The sequence below is a fragment of the Myxocyprinus asiaticus genome, chromosome 3, assembly GCF_019703515.2.
Source record: "Myxocyprinus asiaticus isolate MX2 ecotype Aquarium Trade chromosome 3, UBuf_Myxa_2, whole genome shotgun sequence".
Classification (NCBI taxonomy): Eukaryota; Metazoa; Chordata; class Actinopteri; order Cypriniformes; family Catostomidae; genus Myxocyprinus; species Myxocyprinus asiaticus.
The window spans coordinates 36668382-36688624 of record NC_059346.1 but is presented as its reverse complement, the minus strand read 5'-3'; the positions used below and the strand labels follow the sequence as shown (position 1 = coordinate 36688624).

Sequence of the window (20243 nt, the reverse complement as noted above, 5' to 3'; positions counted from 1 at the left end):
AAGGTAAAAGTAAAACCATGATAACATGGACAGAAACCATAAAACAAATTATGCAATTTTTTTAAGAAAAACACATCCCTAAATTAAATTGTATTCCCTCACTACCCCGATTTATTGATATATTAATATAAGTTCATGGTAAAAAAAAAAAAATGTGTGGATTGAAAGCCTTAGCTACAATCTGTTCATGGAACAGATTTCTCCTTTATTCCTTTTCAATGCTGTTTAGAATGTTGGAGCCATTTAGTATGATTTTAAACTAGTTTAATCATCGACACATTATGGGCTTTCATAGAGGTTTTAAACAAATAATCAATGCCGAATCCGCGACCCAGCCCACTCACAGCGCTGTTTATGATGATCTGCACAGCTGAGCACTCGAGACCGGTCCAAATGTAAATGAACGTCTCTGCGCCGATCTTTCCATTGAGCCTTCAACCACGCTGACTGATCCAGGTAGAACTGTTTCCTTTAGTGTTTTGAAAGTTTGCCATTTGATATTTCTCATACGCAACAAGAAACGACAGCGCACAATCAGAGAGTCGGCTAACTTTTGTAGTCGCAACAGTGCAACCTCTTGCAAAGTTTAATCGCACTGATAGGAAAAATGGTTGCAAAATGCGACTATTTAGTCGCAGTCTGGAGCCCTGCCTAGGATTATTGTGGTTATTTTCTATGAGTTTGCTCAAATATGTAGACCTGGCAGCTTTTAGAGCCTTTCTGTAGCTAGAGACACTATCATTCCATGCACCACGAAAGACCTCTAATTTTGTACTCTTTTTTTTTTTTTTTTTCTCCATTTTTCGAGCTGCTCTCTTGAGAACATGAGTGTGATTATTGTACCACGGTGTGGTGCTTTTTTCTTTAATTTTCTTTAAAGGGGGACGACACTATCAAGAGTGCTAGTGAAGACTGTATCTATATTCTGTGATTACATCGATCACTTCTAAATTTTTTGGTTTACTGAGTATTTGAGACAAATCTAGAAGGTTATTAGTGAAGCTATCTTTATCTTTAGACCTTTACTAAGAGCAGCATACAAGAGACGAGGTAATGATCTGAGATGTCATCGCTCTGCGGCAGAATTGCTATATTATCAACATCAATTTCATATGACAGAATTAAATCTAGTGTATGATTATGGTGATGAGTTGATCCTGTCACATTTTGTCTGACCCCAACAGAGTTAAAATATCGCTAAATGCTGATGTGATGCCATGCGAGGAGCGGACGTGTAAACGAGGAGTTCATCGCACTTTACTGATTTTTAATTATTTTTGTGTTATAGTCCCGTGAGATTTGATACACCCTGCTACATATTTATTCTTTGAAGTCAAAATGATAAAGAATTCAAAATCCTCGGGCTCTGGAGATATTAAAAGACACTTACGTGCTCAAGCTGATACCTCTGATGGGCTTGCAGACCAGGGACTCGGTTTAGAAGGTGTGGTGGGAGAAATCCAGCGTCAACTGTCCAACATGTCTGTGATGCTGAAGAAAGTTGTTGCTGACTTAGAAGGTCTCGCTGTAATACGTCGATCGATTATGGCGAAATGAAATTCTCTGAGTTGGTTACAAGATTGTCAGACGTCGAAAAATGGATTGATTATCTGGAGTCATTGGAGAGGGTATTGTCTGATAATCCGCTGGCGACCAAAGTTGATTTGGAATGCGTTCTTGAAAAACTTGAAGACCTTGAGAATAGGAGCTGCCGGAATAACGTCCGAATTGTTGGAATTCCTGAGCATGAGGAGGGCCGAGTTATGGTGAAATTCCAAGACGAGCTCTTCCTGAGTCTGCTCGACATAACAGGCCACAAGCTGGAAATCGAGCGAGCTCACAGAGTCCTGGCTCACAGATCCACTGAGGGAGACAGGCCCGATCAATCCTGGCCAAATTCCAGAGATCATCTGATAAAGATCTTGTGTTATGCGAGGCGAGGAGCAAAGGAAAGCTTTCTTGGAAGAATCATAGCATTTTCTTGATCCCAGACTTTGCGAATTCGACAAGAGAGAAACGTGATCAATTCAAGGAATGCAAGTATTTTCATGCCCCAAGCACTGTCCTTAATAAAAACATTGGAGTGAGTAAGCCATTTGGTGTTTCTCATGTGAGTGGATTGACTCGCTGTACTTACTCTTGGCCGTCTGAGGAAACTGGGCACCATTTTTTTTATTTATTTATTTTTTTTCACCTAGCGGCTGTAGTTTTTTGTGGAATAACACTCCTTCAAGAAACTTTTGCATTGACGGAAGATCGCTTTTACACAGATGTTCCCGGCCAGATTGAGAATGGATACTAAGGATGGCCACAAAATATCTACATGCCTACAACAAGCAATGTCTTAATAAAGTTGATTGACTGAGGAAGTCATGGTGTGTTTCTTATGTGGCCTCTGATGAATTTGACTCGTTAAATATACACTTGACCATCCGAGGAACCGGGACACCTGTTTTGTTTCTTTTTGTGCTGGTTTCGCCTACCGGTTGGAGTTTGTTTTGTGGAATAACACTCCTTTGGGACAGTTGTGGATGAATCTGCTCATTCTTTGTGCTTATGCCTCTTATTGGCTGGAGATTGTTTTGTGGAGTATTTTTGCAGGACATTGGGAGGATTAAGTCAGCTGCTGCACTTAAGAAACAGCTGGCTCACTGAACACTCATTTGACTGTCCGAGGAAACTGAACAGCTTTATATATATATATATATATATATATATAATATATATATATATATATATATATAATATATATATATATTTTTTTATGTGTGTGCTGGTTCTGCTAGAGACTAGAGCTTGTTTTGTGGAGGAACACAGTTCGAGTCTACATGTTCTTTGTGTTTATTCTGCCTATTGGCTAGAGTTTGTTTTACAAAATATTTTTTGTTGTGTAATTTTGCCTCACAAAATTTTTATAGAAGCACCGGACTTGAGCAATCCGACGGTAAACTTGTCGCGGGGGCTCTCGTAGGCGTACATGGACTCTTTGAGTTTAGAGGGATGGACGCCTTCCTGCCTCCTCCTCCACGTGACGCGTGACCTTACCAACGAGCTTACGTCATCCCTCTCATGAGCGCACGTCACAGAGATGTACGGAAGCGAACATTTGTAGTTAAAAAGTATATAAGTATTGTTTTATTTCTAAAAATAATCAATCATTTGCGTTCAGAAGAGCTTCCAAGCGGGTTCGGAGGGCCGAAAGTTCCCATTGCCTGCTCAGGAGAACAAAGGGTGGGTATAAGGGTGGGAACCATCTCCAGGTCCAACTGCTCAGGTGTGGCTGTGACGTGGCATGGAGCAGGCTGAGGCGTTGCTGTGACGTGGCATGGAGCAGGCTGAGGCGTTGCTGTGATGTGGCATGGAGCAGGCTGAGGAGTTGCTGTGACGTGGCATGGAGCAATAGATGGCGCTAGCTCAGCGACCATGATGAGGAACTCTGGCATGGTGGCCATGACGTGAAACTCTGGCTTGGCGGCCATGACGTGAAACTCTGGCTCGGCGGTGGCCATGTCGTGGAACTCTGGCTCGGCAGCGGCCATGTCGTGGAACTCTGGCTCGGCATCCGCCTCCCCCACAGTGAACGTGGAACCAATGATCTGTTGGGCAAGGTCGATATATTGAGCCAGGCTGAGGGAACTGCGACCGCCAGGCATCAAAAAAGAAATGGACTCATTCAGTCCAAATCTAAAACAGTCTTTGAGGGCAACCTCATTAAAGTCCACCTGGCAGGTTAGACTGCAGAAGTCCTCAACATAGTCCTCCAGGGGACGATTCCCCTGACGTAGGTGCAGAAGTAAAACTGCTGGGTTCAAGGCTGGTCAAGTATTCTGTGCTGGCAATGGCAATGATGAAGATGAAGTGCAGTTTATTTACAAATGTGATAATCCAAAAAACCCTAACTATAAACGTGAAAGAAAACATGGACATGGACATGGTCATGGTCATGGTCATGGACATGACTATGGCTTGACTTGACTACAAAGTTACATGCAATACTTGACAATCGACAATGGCAAACACGAGGGCTTAAATACAAGACATGGGAGAACATAAACCAATAAACAAACAGAACTCTAACAAGATAATTAAACAAAGAACCAATGAAAACATGACACATGGACACGGAGGGAAAACATGAAATCACATGACAATGGAAACAGGAACTAAACATTTCAAAATAAAAGACATGAATCAATAAAGTACACATGACATATTCCTTTAATGTGCACATTTTTCTTTTTTCTGTTTGTTTTGTTCAGGGGGAAGTTCAGGGTTTGATTGTTGCACTAATGTTGGAATGTGGTCTTTATAATTTTTTTTTTTTTCTATTAACATTTTTTATTGATTCCTATATTAACACATACAAGCAAGAACATATACAAACAGAATCAATACTTAACCCCCTCTATTACTACCGCCCCCCCCCATCCTACCCAAAACAACATCCCAGTGGTCCCACATAATTATAGACACACAAAAACAAATATTAAAAAATAAAATAATTAATAAATTATAATTATTCACACACGTAACCTCTACATCTCTCTCTCCACTGTCCCTCCCCGAGAGCCCTCCAAAAAATGCCAAATATTTGCCCCATTTTCCCATAAACGAGTCCAAATTACCCAATTCTCTAGATACCCCTTCTTCAAACGCTGCCACCCTCCCCATCTCTGTACACCACTCTAGAAATGATGCCGCTCTGTCGGACTTCCAACCCCTTAAAATTACTTGTCTGCCAATCATAACACTTGTTAAAACCCAATTTTTTATAAATTTGTCCCCCAAATTTATGACAGCTCTGTCACCCAGAATACAAAGTCTGGAGCAAAGCAAAACTTGAGTGCCCAAAACGTCAAACAAATAGCTCTGCACCTTCATCCAAAAATCTTGAATCTTAACACACCCCCAAAAGGCATGAGTTGTGTCTCCAACTTCTGATTGACAACGCCAGCAGTTGGGTGTGTCTTTAAGACCAAGCCTATATAATCTAGAGGGGGTCCAGTAAAATCTATGTAGAATCTTAAATTACATAAGGCGAACCTTTGGATCTCTAGATGCAGACTTGACATTTTTTAGAATCCTAGTCCACACTTCTTCCTCCAATACCAAATTCAAATCTTTTTCCATAATCTCTTGATAGAAGCTAAAGCTCCATCCCCCAGACTCCGAACCAGCAGGGAGTAATACACTGATGCCTCATGACCTTTTCCAAAAGCAGTAATCACCTCTCCCAAAGCATCTGCCACTTTAGGGGGGTGTGTGCTACTCCCAAATATAGTACAGAGCATGTGGCGCAGCTGTAAATACCTATAAAACTGAGATCCGGGAATCCCAAAATGATGACCCAGATTCTCAAAAGATCTCAACACTCCACTCTCATACAGGTTGCCGAGTGTAACAACCCCTCTCACAATCCACTCTGACCAACAGAAAGGGGACTTATTGATACATAATTTTGGGTTCAGCCATATGCTTGAGGCAATATTTAAATAAACATCCGAATTAAATACTCTGGCCACTCTTGTCCATATCATGTGCAAATGTGAAATAACGGGGTGTGACTTAACTTCTTTGGTTAGTTTAATAGAAAGACTTTGCAATGGTGAAACAGGGGCAAGGACTTCCTGTTCAATAGAAAACCAGGGAGGGGCTCTTTCAGGTGGAAGCGACCAATGAGCCAAATGCCTGAGACCGAATGCATAATAGTAAAACAAAATCTTGGGTAAGCCTAACCCACCTTTGTCAATCGGCCTATGTAATTTGTTGGAATGTAGTCTGGGACGTTTACCATTCCAAATGAAGGACTTCGCTATGCTATCAAATTGCTTAAAATAAGAGAGGGGGACATCTACAGGGAGAGACTGTAGCAAGTAGTTGAATTTTGGAATACAATTCATTTTAATAACATTAATCTTCCCAATCATCGATAAATGTAATGAAGCCCATCTGTCCACATCGTTCGAAAACCTTTTTATTAAAGGGTCAAAATTAACTCTTACTAAATCTGACAAATTTGCTGGGAATAAAATACCCAAATATTTAATGCCCTGTTTGGGCCACTGAAAGGCACCCGGCTGGAAAGCCATTACTGGGCAGTATGCTGTCAGAGCCAAAGCTTCGGATTTAGACCAATTGACTTTGTATCCTGAGAACTTGGAAAAGGAATTAATAATTCTGTGGAGGGCAGGCATAGATCTAGTGGGGTTGGAGACGAATAATAAAATATCATCTGCATAAAGCAGAAGCTTATGCGCCATACCTCCCACCTCCACCCATGGAAAACCATCCTCATTTCTTATCGCAGCTGCTAATGGTTCCAGGGCAAGACAGAACAATAATGAGGAACAAGGGCAACCCTGCCGAGTGCCCCTTTCCAGAGTAAAATAATCTGAAATTAGTCCATTTGTTTGTACCGCTGCAACAGGGTGTCTATAAAGTAACTTAATCCAACCAATGAATGTACTCCCGAACCCATATATTTGTAAAATCTTAAAAAGATAATCCCATTCTACCATATCAAACGCCTTTTCAGCATCAAGTGAAATGGCAGCGACCAGAGACTGACCATTCACTACTGACCACATGATATTGATGAGACGCCTAATGTTATCAGAAGAGTTACGGCCCCAAATAAACCCCACCTGATCTATATGTATAAGAGATGTCATAACCTTACTTAAACGATTAGCCAAAATTAGCTAGCTGGATCAGGGATATTGGTCGGTAACTTTTACACACATACGGATCTTTGTCCTTTTTAAGAACCAGACTGATCCTGGCTTGTGTCATGGTTGGAAGAAGCTTTCCATTCTTTAATGATTCTGTATAAACTTCTAACAAAAGTGGAGCCAGTTCTGTAGCATAAGATCTAAAAAATTCAGCAGGAAAACCATCTGGCCCCGGAGCTTTGCCTGTAGGTAAGGCCTTAATTACCTCGTCAAGTTCCTCCAAGGTTATCTCAGAATCAAGACAATTTCTTTGCTCAGTCGTCAGTTTAGGAAGTTTTAATGGTTCCACAAAGTTTCTAATATATTCATCAGTAGACGAAGATGTAGAACTATAAAGATCAATATAGAATTCTTTAAAAGCATTATTAATATCAGTGGCCGAGGTAAATATTTCACCACCAGCAGATTTCACTGAGGGAATAGAAGAAAAAGACTCTCTCTGCTTTATATATCTAGCCAAAATCTTCCCTGTATAACCAAATCTCCACTTTCCATGACAAAATAGCATTATATCTGTATTTCAATCTAGTAAATTCTCTGAGGCTGTCAGACGACATTCTGCACTTCAGTTCTGCCTCTGCACTTTTCATATTTTCTTCCAACTCCACAAGTTCTCGAGCTTTGGATTTTTTGGTGAATGAGGCATACTGTATGATCCGACCCCTAAGAACTGCCTTAAGTGCCTCCCAAGCCACACCCACAGAGGATACTGAGGACCAGTTGGTCTCCATATAAACATTGATTTCGGTCTTTAACATTTGTTGGAAATCAGGATTTTACAAAAGGGATACATTAAAGAGCCAACTATATGATTTATTTTTCTCTGTATGTGGCAACATCTCCAAACTCACCAGGGCATGATCCGAGACTTAAATGTTTCCAATTGAGCAATCCGCAACAGATGAAATGAGGGACTTAGATATCAAAAATAAATCTATTCTAGAATAAATCTTATGGACTGATGAAAACAATTTATAGTCCCTACCAGATGGGTTCAAAAGTCACCAAATATCTGCAAGACCAAGATTTTTACACATCCTGTGAAGTGTCACCATTGCTCTAGGGGGCTTACACACTTTTGCTTCACTATGATCAAGGACTGAGTCCATCAAAAGATTAAAGTCTCCTCCCAATATTATATCATGAGGGGCGCCAGCGGCTTGCAACATCCCTTCAAGATCTATAAAAAAGCCCTGATCATCAGCGTTAGGCGCATAAATATTAGCCAAAATCAACCTTTGCCCCTGAATTTCAGCTAAAACAATAATGGCTCTTCCTAATTTATCTTTAATCTGTTTGAGAAATTTTAATTGTAGATGTTTATTAATCAATATAATGACTCCTCTGCTCTTACTTGAGCCAGCACTAAAGAAAACATGTCCACCCCATATTTTCCCAAATTTTTCAGCTTCCTGCGGGGAAAGATGAGTTTCTTGAAGAAACACTATATCATATTTCTTATGTTTAAGAAAAGAAATAACCTTCCTTCTTTTTATGGGGTGCCCCAACCCATTCACATTCCATGTGGAGAGAGACAACATATTCATATTAACATTTGACATATTGATATAATAAAAATAAATAAATTGTGTGTCAAAAACAAGATTATACAGACCACATTCCCCATTAATGCAACAATCAAACCCTGAACTTCCCCCCGAAAAAACGAACAGAAAACAGAAAAACGTGTGCATTAACCCCACGCACGACAGCACCAACTGGCGTCAATTCCTTAAAACTCAAAGAGTCCATGTACGCCTACGAGAGCCCCCGCGACAACTTTGCCATCGGATTGCTCAAGTCCGGTGCTTCTATACAAATTTTGTAAGGCAAAATTACATAACAGAAAATACTTTGTAAACAGACCCCAGCCAACAGGCAGAATAACAGAAAAAACATGTAGACTCATTCACAGAACTGTCTCGATGGTGTGTTCTTCCACAAAATAAACTCCAGCTGATGTAAAGCCGTTCAGTTTCCTCGGACAGACAAGCAATTGTTCAGTGAGCCAGCTGTTATGAGTTCAGCGGATGACATAATCATTCCAATGTCCCGTAAAAATACTCAACAAAACAGACTCCAGCCAGCAGGAGGAATAAGCACAAAGAACAAACAGATTTATCCACAACTGTTCCAAAGGAGTGTTATTCAACAGAACAAGCTCCAGCCGCTAGGCGGAGCCAGCACGAAAAACAAAACCGGCAACCCGGTTCCTCGGATGATCAAGAGCCAAACTAACTAGAGGCTGCAAAAAAAAATAAAAAAATAAAAAAAAGTACACCATAACTTACTCAGCCCGTCAACTTTACAAAAGACATCCTTTTTGCGAGCATGTAGATATTTTGCGGTCATCCAAAGTGTCTATTCTCGATCTGGCTGGAAACTTAAGTGTAAAAAAGATCTTCTGTCAATGCAAAAGTTTCTTGGAGTCATGCCACAAAAAAAACTCCAGCCGCTAGGCGGAGCCAGGGCAAAAAGAAACAAAAATGGCATCCAGCTTCCTCAGATAATAGAGTCCCCGAACCGCGAGTCAGTCCACTAATATAAGAAACATCAAATGGCTTACTCCAATGTATTTATGGAGGAGAGTGCCTGTTTTGGACATGTAAATACTTTGCGACCATTCTTCGTTTCTATTCTCAGTTTGGTTGGAAACATCAGAGCAAACGAGATCTTTTTCTGATGTAAGAGTTTCTTACATTCCTTGAACTGATCGCGTTTCTCTCTTGTTGAATTCGCGAAGTCCGTGAACAAGAAAATATTATGGTTCTCCCAAGAAAGCTATCCTTTGCTCCTCGCCTGGTGCAACACGAGATCTTTATCGGATGATATCAGAAATTTGGCCAAAATCGATCGGGCCTGTCTCCCTCAGCAGATCTATGAACAGGCACTCTGTGAGCTCGCTCGATTTCCAGTTTATGGCCTGTTATGTCGAGCAGACTCGGGAAGAGCTCGTCCAGGAATTTTACCATATCTCTGCCCTCTTCATGCTCAGGAATTCCAACAATTCGTATGTTATTCCTTCGGCTCATATTTTGAAAATATTCCAGTTTTTCCGAAATTAATTCCAAATCTGTTTTGGACGCGGGCAGATTAGCGGATAATTCCCTTTCCGATGACTCAAGATAATCGATTCATTTTTCAACTTCTGTCACTCTTGTAAACAACTCGGAGAATTTTGTTTCCATCGCCATAATCGATCGACGTATTACAGCGAGATCCTCCAAGTCAGCAAGAACCTTTGTCAGCATTACCGACATGTTGGACAGTTGACGCTGAATTTCATCTACCGACGTGCCATCCAAATCGAGTCCCCGTCTCGCAGTCCCGTCAGAGGCCTCAGCTTGAACACGTAAGTGTCTTTTAATGTCTCCAGAGTCTGAGGGTTTTGACTTCTTTGCCATGTTTACCTCAAAGAGCAAGTATGTAACTGGGTGTATCGAATCTCACCAGATTATAACATGAAAATAATAAAAAAAAAATTAGCAAAGTTCGCAGAGCTCATGTCTCACACGTCTGCTTCTCGCATGGCATCCCCGGAAACTCCTATAATTTTGTTTTTTTACACAATTTATTTTTTCTATTATATCAAAATGTCAAATGTTAATATGAGTGGATTATCTCTCTCCACGTGGAATGTGAATGGGTTGGGGCACCCCATAAAAAGAAGGAAGGTTATTTCTTTTCTTAAACGTAAGAGATATGAAAAAGTGTTTCTTCAAGAAACTCAGCTTTCCCCGCAGGAAGCTGGGGTGGACATGTTTTCTTTAGTGCTGGCTCGAGTAAGAGCAGGGGAGTCATTACACTGATAAGTAAACATCTACAATTCAAATGTCTCAAACAGATTAAAAATAAATTAGGAAGAGTAATTATTGTTTTAGCTGAAATTCAGGGGCAAAGGTTGATTTTGGCTAACATTTACGCACCTAACGTTGATGATCAGGGCTTTTTTATAGATCTTGAAGGGATGTTGCAAGCCGCTGGCATCCCTCATGATATAATATTGGGAGGAGACTTTAATCTTTTGATGGACTCAGTCCTTGATCATAGTGAAGCAAAAGTGTGTAAGCCCCCAAGAGCAACACTGACACTTCAAAGGATGTGTAAAAATCTTGGTCTTACAGATATTTGGAGACTTTTGAACCCATCTGGTAGGGACTATACATTTTTTTTTCATCAGTTCATAAAATTTATTCTAGAATAGATTTTTTTAAAATATCTAAATCCCTAATTTCATCTGTTGTTGATTGCTCAATTGGAAATCTTAGTCTCAGATCACGCCCTGGTGAGTTTATAGGTGTTGCAACATATGGAGAAAAAGAAATCATATAGTTGGCGCTTTAATGTATCCCTTTCCAGCAAATGTTAAAGGCTGAAATCAATGTTTATATGAAGACCAACTGGTCCTCAGTATCTTCTGTGGGCGTGGCTTGGGAGGCACTTAGGGCTGTTTTTAGGGGTCGGATCATACAGTATGCCTCATCAAAAAATCCAAAACACTTGGAAAGGGCCTTGAGGCATCAGTGTATTACTCCTTATTAATTCAGAGTCTGGGGGACGGAGTCTTAACCACTCTCAAGAGATTATGGGAGAAAGATTTAAACCTGGAATTGGAGGAGAGAGAATGGGCTAGGATTTTAAAAAACATAAAAACTGCATCGAGAGATGCAAGGGTGCGCCTTATACAATTCAAGATTTTACATCAGTTCTATTGGACCCCCTCTAAATTGTATAGGCTTGGTCTTAAAGACACACCCACCTGCTGGCGATGCCAATCAGAGGAAGGAGACATGGCCCATGTTTTTTGGTGGTGCGCTGAGATTCAGGAATTTTGGTTGAAGGTACAGTGTTCTGCGTGACATGTTGGGCATTCGGATTTCGTTTTGCCCCAGACTCTGTGTTTTGGGTGATGGGGCGGTCATCGACGTAGGTGATAAATACATAAACAATTGGGTCCTCACCAGTGCGATGATAGGCAGGCAGATTGTTTTAAGGGGTTGGAAGTCGGTAGGAGCACCCTCAATTCGGGAGTGGTGCGAGGAGATGGGAAGGGTGGCAGCCTTCGAAGAGGTAACATGTAGAAGGATATATATATATATATATATATATATGTGTGTGTATGTGTGTATATATGTATATGTTTATGTATGTATGTGTATGTGTATGTATATGTATATATATATATATTATTTTATTCTCTGTAAATGTGTGTACTTATGTAAGTCCACTGGGATGTTCGTTTGGGGTCGGGTGGGGTTCTTGATTGGGGAGGGGAAGTAGTGGGAGTTAATGTTGAATCATTGTATATATGTTTTGTTTTTCTTTGTTTTGAAAATTAATAAAAATGTTAATCACCAAAAAAAAATCCAAAACACAAGAACTCGTGGAGTTGGAAGGAAATATTAAAAGTGCCGAGGCAGAGCTGAAGCACCGAATGTTGTATGATGGCCTCAGAGAATTGACCCGATTGAAATCACGGAAGGTGGAGTTTTGGCTATTCAGGCCAAGACAGTCATACTTTGTGTCGGGGGACAAAGTAGGAAAACTTTTGGCTAGATATATAATGCAGAGAGAGTCTTTTTCTACCATTCCCTCAGTGAAATCTGCTGGTGGTGAAATATTTACCTCAGCCATTGATATTAATAATGCTTTTAAAGAGTTCTATCTTCATCTTTATAGTTCCACGTCTTCTTCTAACTGGTGAAGATATTAGAAACTTTGTGGAACCACTAGAACTCACTAAATTGACGACTGATTCTGAGATAACCTTGGAGGTGCTTGGCGAGGTAATTAAGGCCCTGCCTACAGGCAAGGCTCCAGGGCCAGATGGCTTTGCCGCTGAATTTTTTTGATCTTATGCTGTAGAACTGGCTTCACTTTTGTTAGATGTTTATACAGAATCATTAAAGAATGGAAAGCTTCCGCTAACCATGTCACAAGCCCGGATCAGTCTGATTCTTAAAAAGGACAAAGATCCAAGCGAGTGTAAAAGTTACCGTCCAATTACCCTGATCCAGCTAGATGTAAAAATTTTATTAAATTCTGTCTAACCGATTAAGTAGTTATGACATCTCTTATACATATAGATCAGGTGGGTTTATTCTGGGCCGCAGCTCTTCTGACAGGCGTTTTATTAATGTCATGTGGTCAGTGGTGAATGATCAGACTCCGGTAGCTGCCATCTCACTTGACGGCAAAATTGGTTTTGATATGGTAGAATGGGATTATCTTTTTAAGATTTTGGAAATGTACGGGTTCGTGAATACTTGTATTGAATGGATTAAGTTACTTTATAGACACCCGGTAGTGGCGGTACATACAAATGGATTAATTTCAGATTATTTTACTCTGGATAGGGGCACCTGGCAGGCTTGCCCTCTTTCCCTATTATTGTTCTGTCTTCCCTGGAACCATTAGCAGCCGCGATAAGAAAGGAGGATGATTTTCCAGGGGTGATGGCGGGAGGTGTAGGGCATAAGCTTTTGCTTTACACAGATGATATTTTATTATTCATCTCTGGCCCCATTAGATCTATGCCTTGTCTCCATAGGTTTATTAATTCCTTCTCTAAGTTCTCAGGTTACAGAGTCAATTGGGCTAAATCCGAAGCTTTGGCTCTGACAGCGTACTGCCAAGTAACGGCTTTTCAACTGGGCGACTTCCAGTGGCCCAAACAGGGCATTAAGTATTTGGGCATTTTATTCCCAGCAAATTTGTGTGATTTAGTTAGAGTTAATTTTGACCCTTTAATAAAAACGTTTTCGAGTGATGTAAGTGGGCTTCATTACATTTATCTATGACTGGGAAGGTTAATGTTATTAAAATGAATTGTATTCCAAAATTCAACTATCTGCTACAGTCTCTCCTTGTAGATGTCCCTCTCTCTTATTTCAAGCAATTTGATAGCATAGCGAAGTCCTTCATTTGGAATGTAAATGTCCCAGATTACATTTCATCAAGTTACATAGGCCGATTGACAAAGGTGGGATAGGCCTACCCAAGATTTTGTTTTATTATTATGCATTCGGTCTCAGACATTTGGCTCATTGGTCACTTCCACCTGAGCGAGCCCCTCCCTGGTTTTGTATTGAACAGGAAGTCCTTGCCCCTATTTCGCCATTGCAAAGCCTTTCTATCAAACTAACAGGAGAAGTTAAGTCACACCCTGTTATCTTACATTTGCACGTGGTTTGGACAAAAGAGTTCAGAGTGTTTAATTCAGACATTTATTTAAACGTTGCCTCGAGCATATGGCTGAACCCTAAATTATGTATTAATAAGTCCCATTTCTGTTGGTCAGAGTGGATTGTGAGGGGTTTACTACACTCGGTGACCTTTTGAGATCTTTTGAAAATTTGGTTCAACATTTTCAGTTCTTTAGATATTTACAGCTGTGCCACCTGTTCTGTACTATTTTTGGGAGTAGTATACACCCCCCTGAAGCGGCATATACTCTGGAGTCTGGGGGACGGAGCTTCGTCTTCTCTCAAGAGATTATGGGAGAAAGATTTAAATTTGGTATTGGAGGAGGGAGTGTGGGCTAGGATTTTAAAAAGCATCAAGTCTACATCTAGAGATGTGAGGGTCCATCTGATGCAATTTAAGATTTTGCATTGATTCTATTGGACCCCCTCTAGATTGTATAGATTGAGTCTTAAGACACACCCATCTGCTGGCAGTGCCAATCAGAAGACGGGGACACAACACATGTTTTTTGGAGATGTGTTAAGATCCAAGAATTTTGGTTGAGGGTTCAGGGCTTTATGTGTGAGGTATTGACACTCAATTTTAATTTTGCCCCAGACTCTGTATCCTGGGTGATGGGACGGTTGTTAACATTGGAGACAGATATTTAAAAATTTGGGTCCTAGTCGGAGTCATGATTGGCAGAAAAGTCATCCTCAGGGGATGGAAGTTGGCTGGGGCACCCTCGTTTGAGTGGTGCGGGGAGATGGGCGGGGTTGCGGCGTTTGAGGAGATGATTTTTAGAAGGCTGGGGAAATGGGATTTGTTTGTCAGGAAGTGGGGGGAATATTTGGCTTTTTTGGAGGGTTCTCGGGGAGGGGCTGTGGAGAGGGATTTGTAGTTTAGTTGGGTATGTGTATTATTGATGTTGTTTGAAAGTATATCTTTTTTTTAATGTTTTTTTTTTAATGTTCTAAACTCAGCAAAGAAACATCCTCTCACTTTCAACTGCTTTTATTTTCAGCAAATTTAATGTGTAAATATTTGTATGAACATGAATAGATTCAACAACTAGGACATAAACTGAACAAGTTTCACAGACATGTGACTAACAGAAATGGAATAATGTGTCCCTGAACAAAGGGGGGGGGGGGTCAAAATCAAAAGTAACAGTCAGTATCTGGTGTGGCCACCAGCTGCATTAAGTACTGCAGCGCATCTTCTCCTCATGGACTGCACCAGATTTGCTAGTTCTTGCTGTGAGATGTTACCCCAATCTTCCACCAAGGCACTTGCAAGTTCCCGGACATTTCTGGGGGGAATGGCCCTAGCCCTCACCCTCCGATCCAACAGGTCCCAGACGTGCTCAATGGGATTGAGATCTGGGCTCTTCGCTGGCCATGGCAGAACACTGACATTCCTGTCTTGCAGGAAATCACACACAGAACTAGCAGTATGGCTGGTGGCATTGTCATGCTGGAGGGTCATGTCAGGATGAGCCTGCAGGAAGGGTACCACATGAGGGAGGAGGATGTCTTCCCTGTAACGCACAGTATTGAGATTGCCTGCAATGACAACAAGCTCAGTCCGATGATGCTGTGACACACCGCCCCAGACCATGACGGAACCTCCAACTCCAAATAGATCCTGTTCCAGAGTACAGGCCTTGGTGTAACGCTCATTCCTTCGACGATAAACGCGAGTCCGACCATCACCCCTGGTGAGACAAAACCGTAACTCGTCAGTGAAGAGCACTTTTTGCCAGTACTGTCTGGTCCAGCGAAGGTGGGTTTGTGCCCATAGGCGACATTGTTGCCGGTGATGTCTGGTAAGGACCTGCCTTACAACAGGCCTACAAGCCCTCAGTCCAGCCTCTCTCAGCCTATTGCGGACAGTCTGAGCACTGATGGAGGGATTGTGTGTTCCTGGTGTAACTCGGGCAGTTGTTGTTGCCATCCTGTACCTGTCCAGTAGGTGTGATATTCGGATGTACCAATCTTGTGCAGGTGTTGTTACACGTGGTCTGCTACTGCGAGGACGATCAGCTGTCCTTCCTGTCTCCCTGTAGCACTGTCTTAGGCGCCTCACAGTACGGACATTGCAATTTATTGCCCTGGCCACATCTGCAGTCCTCATGCCTCCATGCAGCATGCCTAAGGCACATTCACGCAGATGAGCAGGGACCCTGGGAATCTTTCTTTTGGTGTTGGTGTTTTGAAAGGTCTCTTTAGTGTCCTAAGTTTTTATAATTGCCTACCATCTGTAAGCTGTTAGTGTCTTAACGACTGTTCCTCAGGTGCATGTTCATTAATTGTTTATGGTTCATTGAACAAGCATGGAAAACATTGTTTAAACCCTTTACAATAAAGATCTGTAAAGTTATTTGGATTTTTACAAAATTATCTTTAAAATACAGTGTCCTGAAAAAGGAACGTTTCTTTTTTTGCTGAGTTTAGTTGTTGGTGACCATAGTAGTGCGTGTTTGTGTCAGGTGGGGGGTGGGGGGGCAATGTTCGGGAGGAGGGGTTTAATGTAAATAATTGATTCCGTATTTTATGTTGTGTTTGTATGTTTTATGATTGGAATCAATAAAAAATTGTTAATAACAAAAAAATAAAAAAATAAACTGACATGAATAGAGAACAGAGTCATCGTAAAAGTATATATTTTGGTTTCCTTTGCTACTTAAAATAGTTTTCTGTAGTACCCATGACTCAACCTGTAAGCAGCAACAGGAACCAGAATAAAAATTTTTTTTTAAAAAGACTGTGGAGGTAATTGCAGAAGCACACACACTGCTGCCACTCTTCTGAAAAATGAGGTGTGTGAAAGGTGACTTTATCTTCTGGATTTTAAGACTGCTTTTTCTTTATATTGCATGTATACATGGTAAGATACAACCATTTGTTTTGGAAAAAAATTATTATTAATTATTTTATATAATACATTTTAATCAATTAGCACTGAAATTTATGCTATTCAAAACATAACATATGTACAGTTTAATTTTATAATAGCTTAGTTTTTGTCATTTGTAGGGCATGATTTGGAATCAATTTAAGTCTAAAAGCAAATAAATTAAATCGAGCAATGGTCAATATTAGGCAACAAAAATAAATAAAAAAACACTGAGCCAAACCATAAACAAAAGAAATAACATGCATTCATGAGAAATGAAAGGAGTCAAGAATGAAACTAGATAAGATGTTAATGGTACTGATCTCTGAATGCATGTCAGCAAGAGCTAATCACCAATGTCAGTTTAACCACTGAGCTGCAGTCTGAAGTCCTGCTGCCTTGTTCATTTGAATCAGACCTCTTGAAATCAAACCGGACAGCAGATACAAGTGTGGTGTGGAGCCAGCTCAACACAGTGGAAAAAAACATTGTGGAAATCAATCTGAAGGGTGAGGCAATATTCTGGACTAACCGACGTGAACGGATTAAGACATTCCCAAAATTGTCTGAATCTGGATTGTCAGAATTCTCCCTCCTCATACATAATGTGCAGCAGTCTGATCTGGGTCTCTACCACTGTGAACTGTTCAGAAAGACTGGCTGTCTCCTAATCTATAAGAAAATTGAACTACAGAAAGGTAAATGAAAATGTTGCTGTTTAAATTCTTCACTCACACCTGCGTTGCAAGCAGCACTGCCTTTGAAAAGATGTTTGTCACTTAGTTTGGATTATCTAGAAAGACCAGCAATCACCTTTAGAGTTGCTCCATTTACTGTATAAATACACGTGGAAGAGTCAGTCACTGACAAAGTAAGTTTGCAAGACTTAGGCAAGACTCTCCAGGCAATGCCAGGCAGTTTCTCTAGATTGAAAGATTATGTTTGCAGAAGGGCTTTGTGGTAATAGGGTGATTAAAATAAACATTCTTCATTTTAATTTACTGGGGAGACTGGGGCCCATAAAGTACACAATCTATTGTACAATGGTGTTGTAGGGAGGCATACTCCCCAGGAAGATTTTTATTTATTTATTTGCAAAAACAGCACCAAAGCATTCATTTCTGGTGATTTTAGGAGCATCATTTGAACATTTTCTTTTGTAGCCCACATATATTGTGTAGCATTAATAAAACTATGGACTGAAAACTTATTGACGCCTTTTCACATTTCACAGCACAAGATCAAGTTTATCAAAGTTACCCTTCTCAAAAGACTGCAGTACCATGGCAAGGTGATGGTACAATATGGTAAAACGTTGGTATTTTTATAATATATCATGGTAGTAGGCTACTCCAAGGAACATGTCTAATAATCATGGTATTGGCTTGGTAATTTTTGGTACTTTTAAATGCTTTCATGTAATGTTAGTATTTTGATACACTTTTATTTAGAAAATGTCTTTACCTGTAGTAGATGACAAACGCTTACATGCTGCATACGCACTCGCACATCACCTTCTTCATCACTGGCAAATTATTGAATGAAGTTGCAGGTTTTGTTTCAATGAACTGTATGTAAATATCCACTTCACTCAGCACTGTTTTTTGTTCTCCGTCTTCTAAAGCATCCCATTACTGTTTTAGGTACTGCATGACAAAGCACTTCAAAAGATTCAGCTTGCACGTTAGACAAATTAATTGAGTAGTACAGACTCAAAAGTGTTATGTTACATATCGGGCATCGCTCTGATTCTGTGGTCTATGGTTGTGAGTCTATGGACGTGTTCACAATGGCATACTATCCATAGTACTCTCACTGTTTTTGCTATTCACGGATATAACATAAACAATAAGTGTAGTATGGTAGTAAGGCATTCAGTACATGGTCTGTATGTTTTGTGGAGGGTGCCACAACACGTTATTGGGACGCTCAGTGTTGTTCGACACAGATGTACTCATGCTGAAATTGGCTCGGTAGATTGGCGCCCCCGAAGAGATATGTCGCCACATGGGCAAGAATGTAACCATCAATTCAGGACTGGGGGGACCAAATGTAATAATTTAATTATCAACCATGGAAAACCTCATATCAGTAGACCACTATTCTGAATATACCCCTATTAGCTGCATTTCCATCCAACTATTTTTATTCGCATTTTCAAAATGCGCACAAGTAATCCTGAATGGAAACTCTTGATATGCGAAGAAACTCTCAAAATTCGCAGTAAATTTAATGAGCTAGAAGGAGGTGGATTTTCTAGAGTTTCGCATTAGTTAAAATGTTATTCACATGAACGATGATGTGCCATGGCCATTTGTAAAGCGCGATGGCAATGCACTCGTCGGATGGTATAGGTGTGCAAGAGCTTGACGTGACTGGCTCAACGAAAGGCCCGACCATAGAACACAATTCTTCAAACATAGCTCTGGTTAGTTGAAAGTGCTTCAACCACAGATTGTCGTTAAATTGGGTCCTCACAATCCACCAGAACTGTTTTGAGCACGGCGCTCCCAGGTATATGGAGGCTGTTGGCAATTGGGAATAGCCATTTGAGCCCTCATTATGTGAGCTATTGCACTTATTCTGCGACATCTCCTGGCTGCATTTAATAAAATAATGTACAGTTGCTTTATTACAGCAAATATAACTCTCACTGAAGCAAAGAGATCGTTCAGCTGCTCCATGACAAAAAGGCAGGCTCCCTCAAGATAATGCACATTTACAGTTCATGGAAACGCACAATGTTTTGCATTTTCTTTAGTCGAATTTAGAGGAATGCACATTAAAAATGCGAAACTGGAAACCTAGCTCATGTCTATAATGGTTAGGGCCCTGCTAATGGGTTAACCGGCCCTGATTTCAGTGTATATTTATTTTTCTAGATTGAAAGATTATGTTTGCAGAATGGCTTTGTTGTAATAGGGTGGTTATAATAAACATTCTTCATATAATTTAGCTGTTGTTTCAGAGGATTCTCTGACTTGGCTGATTGCAGCTGGAGCAACAGGTGGAGGAGCCATGCTACTTGTGTCTCTCATAATGGCATTTAAACATTTTAAATGTAAGCATTGCTGAAATAGCATTCCCTTTATTCTCTTTGCCTTTCATGCAATCAACTTCTCTTCTTAGATAATCAAAGGTTTTGCATGAAATATTGATGTTAGCCTATATGGGCCATTGTACCAAATTCATTCAAACTCAGAGTTGGAAACATTTTAAAATTTGTATGTTTTTTTTTCCCCAGAACTTTGTCCATATATGTGTTGTACCATATCTGTTCACATACAGGCCCGGCTCCACAGGGGGACCTGGCCCACACAATCATGAGCTTGGCTCACCTTGACAATCACACCCCCACCCACCCCTCCAACTCTTCGGCCCTCCCAGAGGGTCCTATGGCCCACCTTACATTTTAGAGATGGAGCCGGG

At 40.6% G+C, this 20243-nt stretch overlaps 1 long non-coding RNA gene across 1 annotated transcript; it reads left to right on the top strand.

The window, feature by feature from the left end:
- The first annotated feature begins 357 nt into the window (after positions 1-357).
- On the top strand, positions 358-20243 carry LOC127427640 (uncharacterized). The gene is made up of 3 exons (XR_007894962.1): positions 358-456; positions 19810-19875; positions 20103-20243. It is a non-coding gene; the product is annotated as an uncharacterized LOC127427640 (long non-coding RNA).